This window comes from Macrobrachium nipponense, chromosome 1 (assembly GCF_015104395.2).
Source record: "Macrobrachium nipponense isolate FS-2020 chromosome 1, ASM1510439v2, whole genome shotgun sequence".
NCBI lineage: Eukaryota > Metazoa > Arthropoda > Malacostraca > Decapoda > Palaemonidae > Macrobrachium > Macrobrachium nipponense.
In genome coordinates, this window is record NC_087200.1 from 113,136,226 (window position 1) to 113,157,757 (window position 21,532).

General features: G+C 36.0%; 1 protein-coding gene across 1 annotated transcript in view; it reads right to left on the bottom strand.

The window, feature by feature from the left end:
- The window catches only part of LOC135219568 (potassium channel subfamily K member 18-like), a 614,734-nt gene that overhangs the window by 357,174 nt on the left and 236,028 nt on the right, over nt 1-21,532 (bottom strand). The window contains exon 2 of the mRNA XM_064256437.1: nt 10,995-11,021. The gene's annotated coding sequence lies outside the window, so the exon portion shown is untranslated. The remainder of the gene's footprint in view (nt 1-10,994; nt 11,022-21,532) is intronic.

The window sequence follows — 21,532 nt, forward strand, 5'->3', positions numbered from 1 at the left end:
TATATATATATATATATGTATGTATGTATATGTATATATACTGTATTATATATAGGAAAAGCAAGCGAGAGGTGTGACAGAAGACCATATATTCATATTACTCAAGATCCATAAAATATCTCATTAAAAAGACGCTGACTGGCGTAGTTATAGAAAATGTGAATTCACCAAACCACATTGCATGGTATAAAAGTCTCCCAGCTTTGTGGCCTCCTCTGAGCGGAAGAGTCTCTCATGAACTGACAAATGGGAGGGGCAAACGTGAGGTCTTATTTTAATCCAGATACACTTGTATTATGTCAAAAAAGCTATGATGACAAAAGTGGTGTCTGATCCGACTAAAGCATCACTTACTCGTTTTACTCGAAGGATGGATGGTTGAAAGTATCAGGAAAACTTGATTTAGGGAGAAAATTCCAAAGCCCCATCGTACAATGAAAGGGGGAGATCCTTACAAAAGCCTGATTATACAGTGAAAGGAAGAGAAAATCTCAAAGCTTCACTGTAAAGTGAAAGAAAGCGAAAAGTACAACGACTGATTGTACAGTGAAGGGAAGAGAAAATTCCAAAGACCTGATTAGGCAGTGAAAGAAGGAGAAAATCGCAAAGCCTGATTGTAAAGTGAAAGGAGGTGAAAATTCAAAAGCTTGAATGTAAAGTGAAAGGAGGAGAACATTCCAAAGCTTGATTGTAAAGTGAAAGGAGGAGAAAAATCCAAAGCCTGATTTTTTAGGTGAAAGAAGGGGAAATTCCAAAGCCTGATTTTTTAAGTGAAAGAAGGGGAATATTTCAAAGCCTGATTTTTTAAGTGAAAGGAGGAAAATAATTCCAAATCCTGGTTGAAAAGTGAAAGAAGTAACTACAGAAGCGAAAAGATGACTTTCTTTGGAAATACATAATCATATATAGTATTATCAAGAATGAACATTAAGTACATGAAGGTGTCTATAAAAAGTGTGCTAAATGTGCTTTGGTGTACGTATTTATCATTTGCATAGTTTCATGCAACCACAGAGAGAGAGAGAGAGAGAGAGAGAGAGAGAGAGAGAGAGAGAGAGTTATATTTAGAAGTGATTCGCTTTAGTGGATAAATTAATTATCGATTTCCCCGTATTCATACCTGCATAGGTATGTCCCGTCTGCACTGCATCTGTTGCAGTATAAAGGTTCGTTCACCTCTGTGCGGTTCACTGTACAAGCAAATATTATTTTTATTAATCTTTACATAAAATCTATGTATTTCGCCCAATAATGTATTATTTCGTATTGATTACTGAAATATGAAAGACAAATATTTCTTTTCTTTTCTTTTCATTCCCTCTGCATTAATTCCATCACCAGGACAATTTTCAAGTTGGGAAAACTTTTGGAAAGTTGATGCTTAATAATCATGCAAAATTTACGAAAACATTACTCCTTCAAAGCAAAAAACTCAACTTTTTCAATCTCAAAATATAAGAGCTGGGTTTATTATAAAGGCAATTCATTTATGGCCATAATATTCAAAAGCATATTTATATTTATAAGAATATTCAGAACCGGCTGAAGATAAACATCTGGAAGACTGTGATGCAAAATGCATAATAAATCAAAAGCAATTCTTCCACTGCAAAGCAGCAAATAGTGAACTGAAGTGACAATGCGCGTGATTAATATGACGTGTAGTCATATGTGAGATAATATATTTTGAAAACTTGAGCTGAAGCCAAAGTGGTGGAGCCATTCGCACAAAACAAGGTCAATTTAGATTCAAAAGCAGAAGTAGCAAGCGGTGGCTACTGAAGGCGAAAAATTAGCTAAAAGAAAAGACTTGGATTTTTTTTTTTTTTTTTTTTGTGATCTGAAAACGACGTTGTTTGCAATATAGCTCTTATTAGGTCAATAAAACCATGCAAGATCTTTAAAGTTACATAATCATGCTCTGACATACCTTATGCTACAATAATTTTATATTTGTTTTAGAAAGATACACGGCAAACGACACGTTTGATACAATGGCTTTTCTCTCCAACTTAATTTCACAACACGAAACTGAAAAGGTCTTCGATTTGGGTAAGATACGATTTTGATTATTTAAATTTATGCAGACAGACACCTTGCTTATCAGTTATCCAATGAATAATTACTTTGATATTTTTGTTTCGAAGAAATATCTTTTGAATCTTTGAAATCTATCATTTCATTCTTCATCAGCCTCAACGATTTCACGTACAGATTCCTACCACACTGGCATGAAGCGAGAAGCGACTATCCCACAAGATCCACAGGTATTTTCTGGAATATTTCGCCATTTCATCCTACTAACTCATCACACGAGAGGACAAACACATCAGGGAAAACATCGACTAACACCCGCAGTCTGGTCTCCTCCTCCTCCTCCTACTCCTGCTCTCTACCTGCAAGATAGTGGATAGGCCGCCAAACACACACAAACAAACACACGTGGTGCCCTGAGAGCCAGACCGTCGTCTCTCACGTGTTTAAAAAGGCAACTTCAAGATAAAAACACACAATCAAGAAGACATCTTCCACTCCAGTCTGTGTCACAGAGAACGACTTTGTCAACAAGGTTGGAAAGTAATCTGGCACTCCAAGGAGTGGCGGGGAAGTGGGGAGGGGCTGTAAGGCAGAAATTGAGTATTACTGGGAATGGGTGAGGAGGAGTATTCTCAAGATCCTCCTGTGTCGCAGGCCATGAGAAAACTCCATTCGGAGCGCCAGCAGGAGTGAGGGTCTGACAGCCACTCCCTTGACTGGAGAGTTGGGGTATATGCGAGGGGAGGGATATTTTGGGGGTGGGAGCGGGTAAACGGGGGAAGCAGGAGGAGGAGGAGGAGGAGGAGGAAAAGATGGAGGAGGAAGAGAAGGGGGAACTCTCATGCAACTCCACCAGCACCACAGCCGCTACCGATTCGTTCAATAATCTTCAACAGGAGACCGCAGTGTGCGTTGCTTTCTACAAGTTGCCCTACCTTACGGACTTGAGAGAAAAAAAAATTCACTTGTGAGGGAAGAAGGGAGAGGAGGTAAAAGGAAGGCAAAGAAGAGGTCATTAACCCGTGAACCTAATCTCCAGAGACCATGAGAGACGAGATAATAGGGATTAAAGGTTCTTAAGGAGGCGATGCTTCTTAGGCCTTAATTATCTGCTCGTTGTTTTTTTCTCAACTCAGAAGCCTTTGGGATTTCAGGACAGATGAAGCGAGCTGCGTAAAATTGAGTTGTAAAATCTAATGGCATTATACAACTGAAAAATTAAATAAAAGAGGATAATAATTCTGAAGATTTGCTTTGCATATTGCCTTAAAACTAGCTTGACATTAATAGAACCATAAATTTCAAGAATTAAGCTAGGAATTGAAAATATTTACTTTTTCTGAACTTATTCACAATAATTACATATCACAAAAAGCGAAAATTACACTATACCAACTGTTTCAACTTTGTGATCCCTAAAATTTCTCTAAAAATTATAATGATTAGAAAACTTAAAACAAGATTCAAGTCAACGATATCCGAACTGAAAAAATAGAGTAATCAATATTTTTATATATGTATTAGCAAAATCCTCAAATTCAAATAGAATTTTATATAAGACAAAATTCTAAAAAAGAAAAAAAAAAGTCTGACAATGTCGTCAAACGACCTCTCATCGACCCAGTAGGAAAAGAAATCTACTTACCTAGATGACACAAAATAACAAAACAAATAAAGATAAGCTATAGACATTCAAACAAAGACAGAATCTACATAAGACAGACACTGTGTCGAGACTAAGCGAGGAGAATATAGATAAGCCTGCTAAGCATTCTAGACGAGAGGGAGACAGTGCATTGTATGCTGGAGAAAAATGAAGTCTCCTTCATGCACGCCAAAGCAGAGCTGCTAATATGGCTCTGTTCCTTGAGAGGGAGAGAGAGAGCGTGGTGTGGAGAGACAGAAAGAGAATGCAGAAGGAAAGAACTGGTTATTTGTAAAGAGAGAGAGAAAGAGAGAGAGAGAGAGAAGTGCAAGGAGAGAATTGTTTGCTATATTATATATATACTATATATATATATATATATATATATATATATATATATATATATATATATATATATATATATTATATATATACTACTAGCTGACCAACCCAGCATTATCCGGGAAACTCTGAATGATAACCGATAAACGCATCCTTAACACTCCCTCTGCTCTCTCTCACTTCCTCTCCCTCTCTCTCACTCTCCCTTTACTGTTAAGATAGTTGCTTCAATTACATTGCCCAGTATTTTGACATTTTATATTTTACTCCTTCCCTTCGGCCCCCCTTTCCTATCTGGGCTGAACTTAGACTTAAATTGCACCAGTAGGGGCTGACCTTGGCTTTAAATGTCATCGGTAGTGTCACTAGTCATCTCAGTGACCTCAAAAACTATGGATTAGACACCAGTATCTGTCATTTTTGTACATTTTGTTTTTCACTCCTCAACTGCCCATTCCTATCAGGGCTGAACTTGGACATAAAGGGCATCGGGAGTGTCACTGCTCATCTCAGCGACCTCATTAACTATAGATTAGAAACGAATATCTGTCATTTTCGGCTTTTATTATTATATGTCACCCCTTCCCACCCCAACCCCACCCTTGGTGTGAGTGATGTCCCAAGGTGATGTCTTATCCCCACAATGTTTTGTTCTAGGTAGTAAGTCATATGTATACCGAAAAGAGGTATGATAAACCCGCAGAGTCTATTTAGTTACTAAGACTATAGGCAGAACCAGACCCATTTCAAGGAAACCCTTCCCACCTCCACCCCGTTTGATGCCCTTTGGTGCTAATGATGTCTTACCCCCACAGTATTCTTTTCCAGATAGCTAGTGATAATAAGTAAACCAAGTTTACTTGAAATTGCTTAATGCGTTTTAGAGTTTACTGGAACATACAAACATGCGTACATACACGCACACATACAAACATCCATTTATATATGTATCATATATATATATATATATATATATATATATATATATATATATATATATATATATATATATATATATAGAGAGAGAGAGAAGAGAGAGAGAGAGAGAGAGAGAGAGAGAGAGAGAGAGAGAGAGAGAGAGAGAGAGAGAATGTGTTTTGAATGTTTCTAAAAAAAACGGTACGGTATATAAACAGTATAATAGTATTTCCTCACTGCCCAGTTCACTCTTGAGCTCGAGGCAAGATCTATTAACTCTATTGAAGGTTTCCTCTGAAATTTGTTAGAATTGACAATAAGAGACGACTTCAATCCTTCGTGAATTGTTTTCTTAGAGCGTTGTAACGACAAAAAAACCTTCCCACTCACACACATGTTGACTTCGAATGGCTCCCACGTATACTCCCACTCTGGATAGCAACTCGAAATTGATTAAGTTAAAGTATTTTCATTAAAGCTCTTACTTCATCAAAGGGAATCAAGGGCTTTTCACAGAAGTGACATTAATTTCGCTTTTTTTCCTTACATACATGAGATACAAATTTCCAGTGGAGGGTGACATGTGGGTTTTAAAATAAGTTAGTCTTTACTTCATTTGCTGTTGTTTTCGTGCACGTATTGTTAATTGTATTTCGTAAGATGAAAAAAATATCAGTCGTCAAGAGTTGCGCTTTTATTCTCCCCCTTTTACTGAGTTCGCAATCTCTACTTCTGCAACCCCCTTAATTTTAAAAACAACGTCTGTCAGTCTATAGCCAAACCAAAAGGCCTACTGACATGTAGTGCGTTTTAGACAGTGCCACTTTTCTCAGATTTGATCCGTAAAACCTTGACCTAAGTTGGGATATCGTATAGATGTGGCACATACTTGACAGATCGACACTACCGTTGTGCGTTTCTAACACTGAAGACGAAAAATGAGCAAAAGAACTGAAATTTGATGACGAGTAAAGGATGATTCATAGTAAAAGAAAAGGGGTCATTGAATGAAGAATTGAAATTATACATTAAACTGTTCTGAAAACAGAGTAGGATAAGGATGATTTAGCTTCTAATGATCGAAATAAATTATAAAAATGTCAAATATGTACCCCAGACTCACTAATAAAAATAAATGATACAATGCAAAATCAGATGAACTTACATTGCAATAATAAATATATATAAACTAATATATATATATATATATATATATATATATATATATATATATATATATATATATATAATATAGAATTATTTCCCATTAAGACTAAATGATGCGTATTTTTTTAAATAAAAGCTAGCTTCCCTGTGAAAAAAGTCACACTCTATGCTAATTTGGGTAGACCATTATATAGTTGAGGTCGCGCCCGATTGTCATCGAATTTTTACCTGTCCAAGGATTCACCCGACTGGAAATCCTGCAAACGAACACCAAAGATAAAAGAATAATTCTGGTCTTTTTCATGTACGTCGGCAACTGAGATTCTCTCCGAGGGTTTAAGAAAAAAAAAGAAAGAGAGAGAACCTAAGCATCAATGCGCCATAAATCACCCAAGCATTTGCACACAAGCTTGTGCACGCGCGCGTAAAGGAAGGAATTGTAATTAAGAATAGTAATTAGAATGAATGAGTGACTTGATCCCTGGAATGAGTTCCTGGAAATCCCAGAACGGTAATTTGTGTTTGAAGGAGAATTTTAATGACTCTGCTTAATTATTAAGAGAAAAATATTATTGTCCCCCGGATTTCTCCTTTCAAGAATGATATGCATCTGCTAGAGATTCGACATATGATTAATGATATTATCAGGGATTTTTGGTAACAACTGGCAAATGAAAGAAGACTTTATTTGCTCCTCCTGTGAGGTCGTTCATCAGACGTTTATAGTTGAATGGGAAAGATTGAAAACATTATTCATATCATTTTGAAGGATTCATAATCATAATATTACAAAGAAGGGGACATCTGAATTTGAATGGGTTTAATAATTGCATATATCTCCTGCCTGTCTATCCAGCTATCACATAGCTATCTATCTGTTTCTCCATAAAAGCTAAATATTTCGGCAACATCTGGTATAATCCTTGAAGGTGGCATTGTAAGTTGAAATTCGCAGTGCCACTGACAAGGATTATACCGAGAAAAGAGACAGAGCTGGTATTACAGAATTCTATTATGTCCACGAAAAGTCTCATATTTTTTCTTTCTCTTGAGAGCGAGTTTTTCCCAGACATTAATCTCATGCTGTATATCACACTCTCTGCTGAGTTTGCTCACTGGTCCCTGAAAGAGATTTATTGCAGTTTCCCATTGACGCTTGGTACGAAGACTGTTACAAATAATTGTTTTACATCAATTTTCCACAATGTATTGCTTGATTAAGGCTCATGTCATGCACATAATCGTGCAATCTAATAATAAAAATAGCGGGATGAAGGACATGGCAGGACATATTTGATGGAATTATATCAGGTTAATTTGTGCATGTCTTTGCATATGTGAAAGTATAGGCACAGGAAAGGACATTTCTGCTCTTGTAACTAGTCCCTCGCCAAATATTTCCCAATCTTTAACCAGCGAATATCCCTGATTGTACGTTTCTAATTCTGTTACTCAAGCATAAAACGTAGAAAGGCGCAATGTTAACTTTTTATTTTCTAACATCTATTTCAGTAACTGGAGGACAACTGTAGCCAAACAAGAATTCTCAAGACCTGCAAAATAACCATGATAATGTATGCGCCAAATAACCATCATCAAGTTTGACCTAGATTTGTCACATTTATCCTTTGGTTTGGTCTGGGTATATTTTTATAGAGGCCTGTATCGAGAATGCGAAATGAAGAATTATTACCTCAGGACTGGGTAAGCGCTGAGGGTAGTCATAAGAGGCCACTGGAGAGACGATGTTTCCATGTAGGGCCTCACAAAACGTACATTCCGCTCACGTTTTTTCCCCATTTTTATCTTTTTAAAAAGACGCTTATCTTTCAGTACCGGACTGAGAATACTACCTTTTGGTAATAATAAAAAAACATATTTCTGTTCTAAGCAAAAAAGCTGAATTTCCAAGCTTTTTTTTTTCACTGAGAAAATACAAATACGAAGATCTCCCTCTTACGAATGTAAACAGCCATTCAGACGGGGGGACAAACATACACGGGTTAAATTTGAGATAAAAAGAAATCCCCTGAAAGCCCAACATAAAATCCGTAAGTCGTACATATCTTCAATAGCGTCTTGGCAACAACAGGATTTTCCAGGAATCCACTAGACAAACGTCTAAGGATTATAGGACTTCTATTCCAAGATTTTTCAATGTTTTATATATATATATAGCTCTTGGACTTAATTCCCTTTGAAGACAATTTAAATTTCCTGTTTTTTTATTATTGGGTGTGTGTGTGTGTGTGTGTCTGTAGGGTTGGGGTTCCAGGACATTTAAACTATTTGTGTTCCTTTTGTATGGAGTAGTTCTACAAAGATTATCTCTGAAGTCTGCACACACACACACACACACACACACACACACACACACACACACACATATATATATATATATATATATATATATATATATATATATATATATATATATATATATATATATATGTATATATATATATATTATATGTTTGTGCGTGTATATGGGTATGTGTATGTGTGTGTGTGTGTAAGTTTGAGTGTGTGTGGGCGCACGCGTGTTGTTGTGCTGGTGTGTTTGAAGTCCGTTTGGTCATTAAAATCAGTGATTAAAAATACTGCAGCTAGACAAATGAATTAATAAAGCGATTAAGTCACTGACTGTAGATCACGAGTCCTTTAAATAATTAATTGGCATAAAAGTATAACAGAAAGCAGTAAAGAAACGAAAAAAACTGAAATCATACATGTAAATAACCAATTTGAAATTACACCACCCAATTTTAAATGAATGAAACTCATGAAAAGGCTTACAAATTGATGTAAAATCTAGACTTGCATAAAAACAAGGAAAGTGGTAAATTAAATAAACTCGTCCTACCGATAATTAACTGATAAATTCCACAAATTCTAAAAAAAATAAAAAATAAATAAATACAAAAAGACAACTTCAATCCTAAGAGAGTAAAAAAATTATGAAAGAAAAAATACAAAGAAGAAAATAAAGGACAGACCTCCAGTGAATAACCAGAGATAGATAATTCCAGAAGGAAAATTAAAAGCAAAGCTGGTGAAATAACCCCAGGCAATACCATAAAAGGAGCAGGTCAGAAGGAAAACCGAGAAGAGGGAAAAGGGAGGGCTTTTACGAGACGCAACACAAGAAGGTAAACACGGACGACCCTTCATGAAGTTCTTTATTTCTTGATCTCCGGCAATTTTTGTCTCTTCAGTGTCTCGTTTGCACTGAAGACTCTGGTCTTTTGCCGTTTTGAGCTAGTACGTGTCATATTTTCATTCTTTCTCGGTCTAACATTTGTTTATGTTTATGAACAAGTTAATTGATGTATGTAAGTTCAATTTAATATCTATCTATCTACTATCTATCTATATATATATCTATATATATATATATATATATATATATATATATATATATATATATATGTGTGTGTGTGTGTGTGTGTGTGTGTGTGTGTGTGAACTGAATCACGAAAGTTAGGAACGTGATAAATCCATAAAATAAAGATATATGCCACGAAGGAAAATAAACGACGGAGTATCCGCGAGACCTTTCGACGTTTAAACGTCCTTTACTAAGCAGAAACTGACATACATGAGGAAAAAGACAATACAAGAAGATTAGTATAACTGACAGATAGGGTTTATAAAAACTGACAGATAGGGTTTATAAAGAGATTAGTACCTAGAATCCGACACACCTGGAAGATGAGTAACCTTCCCAAACAAGCATAAACAATGGGTGGAATTAAAAGTTTAAGACAATCATCTCAGATACAAGGACAAGACAATTAAAGGGTTATAGGTGACAGCTATTCAGAACTTTGGTAAACAAAACCATATTCACAATACATTTTCACAATACATGTTAGACATACATTACAACGAAGATAACTCTAAGGCAACTAATTTTTATTTAAGTCTGTAATTATATCTTTGAGGTCATTCTTAAACATGTTACAAATACAACGGTCTAAATGAAAAAGGCCACGACTAACATTGAAATTACAATGAAAAGTAAGTTGTATTAAAGCAGATTCTAAAAGATTTCGTGATAAGACATCTCTTGACCTTGCAATTACTGAACTACCAAGCCAATTTATTCGGTGGTTGTTTTCACTTAAATGAATGAATATTGCATTAGATGTTTGCCCAGTTTTTACAGAATATTTATGCTGGCTTAGCCTTACTTCTAGGCCCTTGCTAGACTGTCCGAAATAAAATGAGGGACAATCCATACACGGAATTTTATATATTATGTTGTTGTTTTCTCTGGGGCCATTTTTTATCAACATTCCTTTTAGTGTGTTATTATAGGAAAAAACAAGGTTGACATTAAAAGCTTTTAACAATGGTTTCAAATCCGTTAAAACAAGGCAAACTGAGAATGTTCTAAGAATTTTTTTTCTGCGTGTTACTTACACTATAAAACTTTTTATAGTGCAAGTAACACGCAGAAAGTACCTTTCACGTCATTCCCTTGGCTTCCGTTAATATGTAGGGATTAGTTAGGTGTTCACTAGACTTTATCTCACATGCATTCTAACAGGCTGTGCCAATTAATCATGTATGATTTCTCTGATCGTAATGATTTAAAAATCATGTTTACTGACAACTTTTCCTTTTTCTACCAGTAGTCAGAGAACAACCTTTATACAACCGAAATCAAGGGTTGTTGTGCCTAATGCATCAGACGCGCTAGTTAAATCATTTCTAGTAAACCGGCATTTTGCACGAGAGGAGATGATACTATTTTTTTTGATTAAAGGGACGGCTTCAGGAGAAAAATAATTTACCAGTTGTCATTCACTGAGTTGTAAATTATTATTCTTAGAAAGGGGTGAATGAATGAATTATCCAAACGGAAGTAAGAGTAACTTACCTTGAATAGGGTTTTAAGAAAGTGGATCTGAAAAGAGACACAAAAGAGAATTCATTAACATTTGTCTAAATGGCAACAGGTTCTATAGACTAACTCTACAAGGACTTTTAAGGGGCTATTCAACTTTCAAATCAATTTACGAAGTTGTTACATTGTATTAAGAAGAAGTCATACTCACAAAAAATCAGGCTGTTAGAGATGCCATTAAATACAAACTTAAATCATAATACAACGTGTTATTCAAAGCAAGATCACGTATGTATTCATAAATACACGGGCAGAAAACTACCCCCAAAACCCCCTTCTTTTATTAAAGGAATTTATAAGAAATTCTAGAAATCTGGCGGTGCCTGGCTTTCCTGAGCTTCGCCTCCGCTGTCACAGATTTATGAGCCAAGCTTAATTCCGCGAAGGGTCTTCCTGGGGACGTGGCTCTGCCTTATCCTTTAAAAAAAACAAAAAAAAAAAAAAAAAAAAAAAAAGTGGGGGAGGGGATAAAAAATAGTCAGGTCACTCAGGCATCCTCTTTCAATCAGTCAGTCTGCTTCACAATCAGCTTACAATAAGATTATTTGTCCGTCAAAGATATATTGAATTGGGAAATGAACTTGGCATAAACCATTTATGACCTCCTTATCATACAACTGACAAACAAAATGACAAATTTAGAAGGAATCATATCGCAGCGGGCATACAGAAATATATGTGAATACGATGGTAAAGAAAAGACTAAGAAATCACTCACTAATATACGTTTGCTAGTACCAAAAACACAGATATCAGAACTATGAAATCGCAGAATGTGTGTTGATTAAGTATGTAACACTGTCTATCACGATATTACTCATTTATTAGTAAGTTCCCCGAGTGACCATTCTAATTTCGGTGTTTTAACCCAAGTAACAAGACCTAAGAAAACATGTAAACAGTTTCTGAACAGCTAATCGAGCCTAATCAAACTTAGTTCGACAACCTGAACTTCTGGACTGCTTATGCATAAAGTTTATCAGATGAAGTTAAAACATTTTTCACAACCTTGCAGCGCAACAGAATATGCAGTAGTATAAACAAATCAAAAGCTCATGTTCTGGATTACTCATTTGCGTCAGGAAGAGGGATGTTGTACTGAAGAAATTCATCATCACTCATCTTGTAATTCTAGTAAGAGAAAACTTATAACTTGAATCACTTGTATAGTTGAGTTCAATAAATGAAATTCGTGTATGACGTATACCTTTCTCAACACGATGAAAAGTATTCATCTTCATTTTACTTGCGTGGGAAGTCTCCTGCAATTAAGCAGGTAAAAAAAAAAGCAAGAATACTTTCACAGATTTTGGGAGAAACCTCTTTGCAGGCACCGTAAAACAGGGAATAGTGCTTCTTAATATAATTAAAAGTGTGTTTTCGCGTTAGCCTAATCTTTTCATGAGGCGGCCAGGAATTAGGACGGATAGAAAAATGCAGGATTGCCAGCAGAAGAATATCAGGGCTGCCAACACTGAACTTCTTTTACCCTTAGCTTTGAAAGAGGATTATATTTGCATACTGGAAACTCATCTTTCGCAGGAAGAAAAATTAGTAAACATTAAACAAGTGAAAGTACATTTAAGATGATTCGTATTCTGAACGCTATTGTCTAAAATAACTGATATCTCACTTTCTGGTTTGTTAGTAGGTTGAAACGGAAATTCCTTTGTAGTGAGTTCAAAAACTGATGAGAATAAAGAATGTGTGTGTGTGTGTGTGTGTGTAATCTAACTCTCTAATGTTAGGATTCCGTATTTTAATAAAAACTCTAATAAACTCTTAATCTAGTCCGGAGATTACTAAAGTTCCATGAATGTTAGATTTTGCAGTCTTGATATAAAAAAACAGATTACTATACTTTATATTTTCTCAGAATTGTGAATTATAAACAAAAGAGGGTGAATGGCTACTTTAAAGTACCTTAGGTGCTCGTGCGTGCCCACACCCAGAACATGCACATATACACACATATATATATGCATATATAGATATAGGTCTTTGAATTGAAAGACGTGGTTTTGATCCTGATGTGAAAATCAAAACTATTTCTGTTCCACACTTGATTGCGTGTTGATCATTTATACATACATACATACCTACACACACTGACAACCACACACATATATAATATTATATATATATATATTAATATATATATTATTAATATATATATATACTTATATATACGCTTTCAGCACATTCCATCTGGCATTTCACGGCGGTTATCTTTCCATATCCTGGCCAGACCCATCGTTCATTAATGCACATTCATATGGTAAGTAACAAAGTTCCCCAAGTAAGGGATGGTTCCAGAGGAAAACACCCTACTAACTATTGGGACCAAGAAAAACTTCTGGTGGCTCACTGAACTCAAATTCGAAGTGCATCAAATATATAAAGCTACGATCTGATCCTTTTAATTCTTAATAACCTTTATCAAAGTTTTCTCAGACAAAAGGATAATTAACCCCAACATTTGATTTCTAGAAACATTTTTCCTTATCTAGACATACCTCGCATACCTTGATCAGCCACCTGATGACACCTTCTAAATCATTGTTGAAATTAACCCATATTTTATCTTCTAAAATCAATAATACTTCAAAATACTCCACTCAAACAGAGCTGACTACTATTCAGACAACATCTTTCTTGCTGATTAACATTTCAGACCACAGTCACGTTCTCTAGTGAAACACATTTTTCCTAATCAAGTTTTCCTGAAATAACACTAAAGCTTCAGTAACGCCACCCTTCTTTTCCCGCGATATCCTAGCTTCCTTATTCAAGGCTTTTTGGGGGCAAGTGCAGATCTGCTTATTACCTAATTTTATTGCCACTTCCATTAACTTCCGTATATATAACGTAGATATGAATTTATTATGTCATCCCTACTGCCACCTGAGACAGATTTCAATGAAAGTCTGCTTGAGGCTTCTGCTGTGATTATCATCCTAAGTATTTTGGATGAGAATTCTGTTGCAATGGGTATAAAACTTAATGGTCATGGATGAGAATTTTGTCGCAATGGTTTTCATCCTAAGTATCTGTGATGAGAATCGTGTTGCAATGGAAATAACCCTAGGTGTTTTGGATGATAATTTTGTTGCAATGGTTATGACCCTAAGCATATGGGATGAGAAATTTGTTGCAATGGGTATAAAACCTAAGCGTCATGGATGAGAATTTTTTTGCAATGGTTCTGACCCTAAGCATCTGTGTTGTGAATTCTGTTGCAATGGTAATAACCCTAAGCGCCTTGGATGAGAATTTTGTTATAATGGCTATGACCGTAAGCATCTGGGATGAGAATTTTGTTCCAATTGTTATAAACCTAAGCATCTTGGATGAGAATTTTGTTGTAATTGTTATGACCCTAAGCGTCTTGGATGAGAATTTTGCTGCAATGGTTCTGACCCTAAGCATCTTGGATGAGAATTTTGTTGTAATAGTTATGACCCTAAGCGTCTTGGATGAGAATTCAGTTGCAATGGTTATATCTTGAAGAGTCTTGTAAGAGAATTCAAATCCACTGAAGGGCTGAAACTTAATCTGCCATGCAGGGAGATAGATTGATGCAGGAAATATCACCAATTGTTTATATATCGAGTGAAATATACCTACCACCTCACTACTTCGATTTACTTCGAGTCTAAAGTAAAAAGATGATTTTATCTAGCCTTGTTCAGGGGGTTTCACACCGTCAAACATGTTGTTCAACACGCTCATCAAACCTCCAATACAACATGCTTGAAGAGGTTTTACACGTTCAAACCAAAGAGACAGACAACCTTAGTCGGCTCGAAGAGGAGAAGGGGCAACATGTCTCTTACCCAAGACGAGGTGATGGCAACTGGGATAGTGATTGCATTCAAATTGACAATTATCGAAAAGGTTGTGATGGCATCTGTTGTCCTACATAATTATTTGCGTAAAATATGCCCTTCAGACTATTCCCCAGAGGAGAACTTTCATAGGGAGGATAGAGTAAGGAAAATTACCACAACTCAACCCTTCATCAACACAATCCAAATTTGATGTCCTTTTTCTTGGCAATTTTTGGTCACAAATGAACATCAAGTCTTCAAAATACCAGAGAGTGAGTGTGTATAGTATGTCATTAAGTGATTTGCCAAACTTCTTGGAGCTTTCAAGTTTTCGTAGTTCTCTTCTAAAGGAACTACGAAGACAGTTGATTTTTTTGGTCACATCCTGCCATGTGAACTGAGGGTCAAGTTCTCTTAGTTTTGCATGTAATTCCTCGATACCCATATTTCTTAAATTCTTATTAGAATAATCTTTAGATTTTACCATCCACAGTGCTCGGCATTTCCTATATATTTCTATGAAATCAACCATCATTTCTCTTTCTTTGTTTTGAACGGCGCACACATCGCTAATGTTGTAATTTTACTTGGAAATAGCAAAGTCTCTTTGTCAGTGAAGGAAGGAACTGCTTCAAGATGTTACCATCTCGAGAATTGAATAAGTATGACGTTTGGAGACTGATGCTTGTTCAGACGTTCAGACTTTAACACGAACCAGCAAGCTCCGCCCACAAAAGTCAGACCAGATCAGACATCCTTCCAACTCATTCAAACACATTGGTCCAACATGTTTACCCCTTTCACACTCTCAAACATCATGTTCTCAAATGTGTTCATGAACATGTTTGACCGTGTGAAACCCCCTTTAGTCTATTCTTAGACAGATTTTTTTTAGAGTTATTGAAACAAATACAGAATTTTCCACGGTTTATTTTATTTTATTTTTTTTTTACAAGAAAATGGGCAATGCGTATTTCGTATATTTTGGTGCCTCTCTGGTTAATTAGACTGATTGCTTACTTGCTCAGTTTTCGACTGTGTTGTCACAGTCTGTTGCAAAACGTTTGAATGGACGGATATGGATTAAATATCTGAGTATCGTGCCGTTATGGTCATCAGATCAAGATCTGTTCTGATGCAGATTCGCCCTTGTTGACGTATGGGCTCCACTACCTTCTCTCGAAGTAGTCCTGGAATAGAGCGGGTAACCCTGTGCTCACAAGGGAGGCTTTGTTTTTTCTAGCCTATTTCTCATTTTCTCTGAACACGGTTCTGCCAGATCATATGGCACACTGTTTGGCGCTACAGTGAATGTCGTTGAATGCTTTCACAAGTATCTGTTTTAAGAACTATTTTGGATTGCCTCTTGCGTATCTTTTTCACTCATACACCATCAACTTGACTAATTCTGGATATTTGGTTAAATTTTACTACTGTTTCTTGTTGTCAACATAAAAATCCATCGACATGTTTTATAATTTCATGGAACGAACGAAACTCAAAGGAAAATATAGAACTGAATTCCACGTTCTACGACCGAGAATTCATTTGAAATCCATTACAAATTTCCGCTGAACTTTATATATTTCCCTAATGGTTACACGCAAATGCTACCAATCTCTATTACATTTATCGCGGCTGTGTAAATAAAACGTTTTGCTTGAAGCTCAGGTCTGTTTTTGGAGTTGATAGCTCATGCAATATTGGAATACCTGAAACAGGCGATGAAAGGGAGCAATTGCATTTGCATAAAACATCAAGCCTATAGATTTTGCGATTTGCTACGCTTTACCAGAGCTTTTAAGGCTCCTGTTGATAGATTTCTCTCCACAAATGCGAGACCACTCTATGCTTTGAAAATATTAATTAACTGAGTACCAGTATTTAAATTGTTTTTCCCGGAATTTCAATTTATCATTAATTCAAGGCTTTTCATCTCGACTTTTGGCACTAGATAGAGAACTGGCAAACGAGGCTGAGATTTAGTTCAATATAGGATGCAGACGCTCTCTCTCATTCTCTTACCGTTTGTCTTTCACGAGCAATCATCGCACAATGGCCCACTCGTTAATTAATTCCATACGAATCATGGCAAAGGTAAATACAACAGGATGTCTGCGAAATGAATGTATTCTCTTGAGGAGTGTGATTTTCATTTGTGGAATTTCTGTCCTGAAGTTTGTGTTGTCAAAGACGTTACTTCTGAATGGATATGTGCCAACAACGTCCGGCATATCTTTGTGGTACCCTGTCTAATTACTGACCAAAACAAAGTTGCTTAATTCCGATAATCGAACGACCAGCTGTATATCAGACTTGGTTTATACTTTATACAATGCTGAACATCGACGTATTGTGGGGTAGGTCAATGATGCTTCAAGGGGTAATTGTATATCTTGATAAAATAAATAATCTTACATATCTTCAAATTTTCAAAATTAAATAAACACCTAAACATTGGCTATTTTTATGAAATAAAGAAATCAATACCGACGACGCCTTTACAAAGACTGTGAGCGAGACTTGAGTGTCAGTTTCCAGTTCGTGAACCTCTCCAGCTGTTACGTCGTTCAGAGTGACAACAACTTCAACTTGGTCACTGTAACTTCGGAGAAATAAGTTTCCTGTAGCAGCTGCCACGTTAGCAATAAAAAACTAGATTTTAGCTATTATATTTAGTTTAGTATCCTTTTAACTACACACGGAAATAAATGGTTCGGTATAAGAAAAGGGAACCTTGGCCTAACACTTCTAACTACTTTTCTATTGGATGTTTTTTGCGGACTTCTCTCCTCTCCATATTCGTTTTTGTTTCTCAGAATCTAACAAATATTGAGGCGGACTACAGGGCTGCTTGTTTTTCTTGCCTTAACGATTCAGAAAGTACTTATTTACTTATATCAAATCATTTTAAATTGCTGATCCTCTTCATATCATTTATATTTAAGGTAAGCTTACAGTAAACAATAAGGAACAGATTTTGGCATTATGTAACAGTTGGTCTTTTAAATCTTTATTAAAAGCATGAATATTTCGATAGTAAGTATAAATTTCCCCTGGTGAAAGCTGTATAGTGGTATGGATACTTCAACATTTACAAGATAAAATCTTCCATCTGATTTAATCTAATTCCATTATTCCTTTTTTCAACAATTTATTTTTCTTCTGACTTGTCTTGAATTCTTCAAGCTTTGGTTTCGGGTGATAAGTTACCGTCCCTTTACTTTTCAAGATCACATTAGATGTTTCTTTTCAATAGCTACTATTTTGGTCATTGTTATTTCCCCTGGCCACCACTTTTCACTGTAACTCCTCGTATATTCCTTATCCAGTAGATTATTCTGTCGCCTTTTGCGGGATCAGTTTCACTCTTTTTCTCACTTTCATTTTTCTTGCTTTCTTCCGACCTGAGTAACGAAAGGTCTTTGGGCTATTATCTGAATGGCCACTAGTTGAAGGGAATGTCTCGAAATGTACTGCAAAATAGAAGCCTTTGACCAGAACAAATCGCTGAAGAGTATTGTCATTCGATTCCAAATGTCTCAGAATAAACTTTTACGACAGAAAAATACAAGTACATTCTGACCTCCATGCAAATTTCATGTATTTCAAACATATATACATGTCTGTTCGTGTGTTATACTGACAGTGTTGTACGAGGGTGTACTTCACCAACATCTATAACACAGTATAAGCATTTCCTGTCAAGAGGCTTTCTCTTACGACAAAAGATTATTTTCATTCTCAGCCAAGCATCCTCCAGCGTCCGTTATCTCAGGGGGAAAGTGCCAAATCTTCTTCCAAGAGCTTTTAGAAAGCATAGTCCTGCTTTTCGACAATATCTCCCTGGCGCGGAATTGGCTTTGTAAGATGGCATGGGAAATCTGTCCTTACTGTTTAATAATTTATTAGTATTGTTTTCTAACGTTTTTAAATCTTTCTTCTTTTCTCCAGGACATAATCTTTTGAAATAAAAAGCATATATTTCATTTTTTTATATAAGATACTAATTACACGAAGAAGAGTAGCGTATAAATGCGTTACGAAAGGAAGGGTAAGCAAACATTTTAATTAATAAACCTCACGTGTAGCAAGTGACCTTCAATCAAACCCCAAACACGAATTATCATATTCAAGAACAATTTTTATTAATAGATGATATAGTCATATCGCAATCTTATATATGAAAGTGAGTGTTTGTCTGTTTGTATATTTCTTTGTATGGGTATTTGTAACTTTATGAGCTCTAGAAAATCGAACCGATTGACCCATCTAGACAAATTTTGGCACATGCACATAGCCATCATTTGACCCGACTTAGATAATAGGATAGGTTTCAAACCCGTACCCCCTTCCCCTTTCCCTTTGAACTTAATTTGTAAATAAAATCTAGGGTTTTATGACCTCATCTCATGTACTCGAGACCATAGAAATATAATTCTTAAAATGCTTTTCAGTCACCACAGCAATACCTGGATAAAAAGAATAGTCGCCACAGTAATACCGAGTTAAAGGTGACAGACAGCACAGTAATAGCTGGATAATAGGGACAGTCACCACAGAAATATCTGGATAGAAGACAGACAGCAAATCAATAACTGGAAATAAGTGACAAGCACCACAGTAATCTATATACATAAATAAAAATGAACATATGTATGTTAGTATTTAATACCTGGATAAATGGTCACCACAGTAATACCTGGCTAAAAGTGACAGACAAGACAGTAATTCCTGGTTAAAAGGGACAGTTATGACAGTAATATCTGGATAAAGGGACAGTCACAACCTTAATGCCTAACACATCATACATGATGGTTCGAAGGGTGACTGTTTTGTATGCTTGAAAAAAGTAGAACTGACAGTCGGACCATCAACACAAACCACTCCCCCTCCCTTTCCCCTTCCTTTTCCCTCCCCATCTCCTATCCATACCTATCCGCTTCCCCTACACGGAGACTGTCATTTAGAGTTTTCCCGGGCAGTGTCAGGTTGATGTGCTAGTACCTAATAATCCTGGTTGTCTTTTTGGCTCATTTGTGCATTCAAAATATTCTTATGTACTTATCCTCTCTTCTGTGTCCACTGCACCTGCAGACATAGTGAGAATGAGATGGGTTTATTTCGTAGGATCCCACAGGAATAACACAGTGGCTGCCTTTCTCCTGGAGATGCTCATTTGTTGTAAAGATGGCATTATTCTGCCAACAATTAGTACAAAGGTCTCTACTAGGCGCTATTTCTTTTCTGGAACAAAATGCAATAGTATCACAAGTATTAATACTCCATAAGGTAGCAATGTCAGTAAGTCTATAGCACCAATGACTATGATAGTTTTAGATCCACTGATCTGCCACACACACATTAATACCTCAACTGTTTACTCATGAAATGGCGCACACAAATATATATATATATATATATTATATATCTATATATATATATGTATATATGTATATATGTGTGTGTGTGCGTGTGTGTATATGTGTGTGTGTGCTTCAAAGTATCACATTAGATGCACGTGACTTCATTAAATAAACGAATACCACACGAAAATGATAGGCAGAAATCCAAGCGCTTTCGTGTGTGTGTGTGTGTGTGCGCGCGCGCGGGCGCTTCCATGTGAGTATGAGTAAGTGAACACGTGTAGGTGCGTGTGTTGGTAAAGTTATCTTATAATTACATATCACGGGAAGAGAAGACTGTAAGAGAGAGAGAGTGCGTGTGTGCTAATATTGACTAGAGCAATGACCGTGGTGGAAGGTTTACCCAGGATAATTGAGGCAAGACAAGAATGGAAGGAAGAAGGATCGGTTAGGAGCCATATACAAGAATTTTCTTCTTATTCTTGACACCCAACTGGCCATCGATGCAAGTTCTAAACAAACTATGCAAGCAAAGCTTGTAAACGTATTTATCTGTGCTTAAAGTAGGTAATATTACATTATAGTGTTCGCTATAGAATTAGACTAGTGTAGAAATGTAAATTCTCTTAATTTTATGTATAAAGCAATATAAGTAATATATTGAATCAAATGAGAAACCAAATAATACAGAGATCCTCTGTAATATCCAACCTTTTACCCGTCTAATGTGCAATGTGTGTAACACGCCAATTTTACCTACACTGTTTAATTCGTAGAAATACGGGAAGCTAATGTTTTGATAGTGGCGTCAAGACGTACATAGTATGCGATTACTTTTCCTCGCTGGCCATTCAAGAACAATCCGCTCAAATATGTGTTATTTGGGCCTCAGGCGATCTTGTACTTCCCCATTTCCTTCATTTGATGCATCGTTCAATTCATGTAATTAAAAAGACGTGGAGATGAGTAAATGAAAAAAAAAATATGATAATTACGACATAGTAGTAAATATCATTATAGGCAATAGTCAGTCACCGTATTTTAATTTTATGGGTAAGTTTATAAGCATACAAAAGTAAATAATGTAATGGTTCAAATAAAAGGTATACGAGAAGGAAAGTAATTAAGAATAAATAAACATAATCTCGGACTCGGACGGTCACGCACTGTATATTTTTAATCTTTGCTGAAAATCTTGGTACTCAAAATGCTTGCTGGCGAGCTCTTAAAGGTGACTACTGGGGTTCGTAACAGTTTACCGAAGGCAAAGAGTAAAGAGTTAAGCTATAAGTCTGCCTTTATATTTACTTTGAAT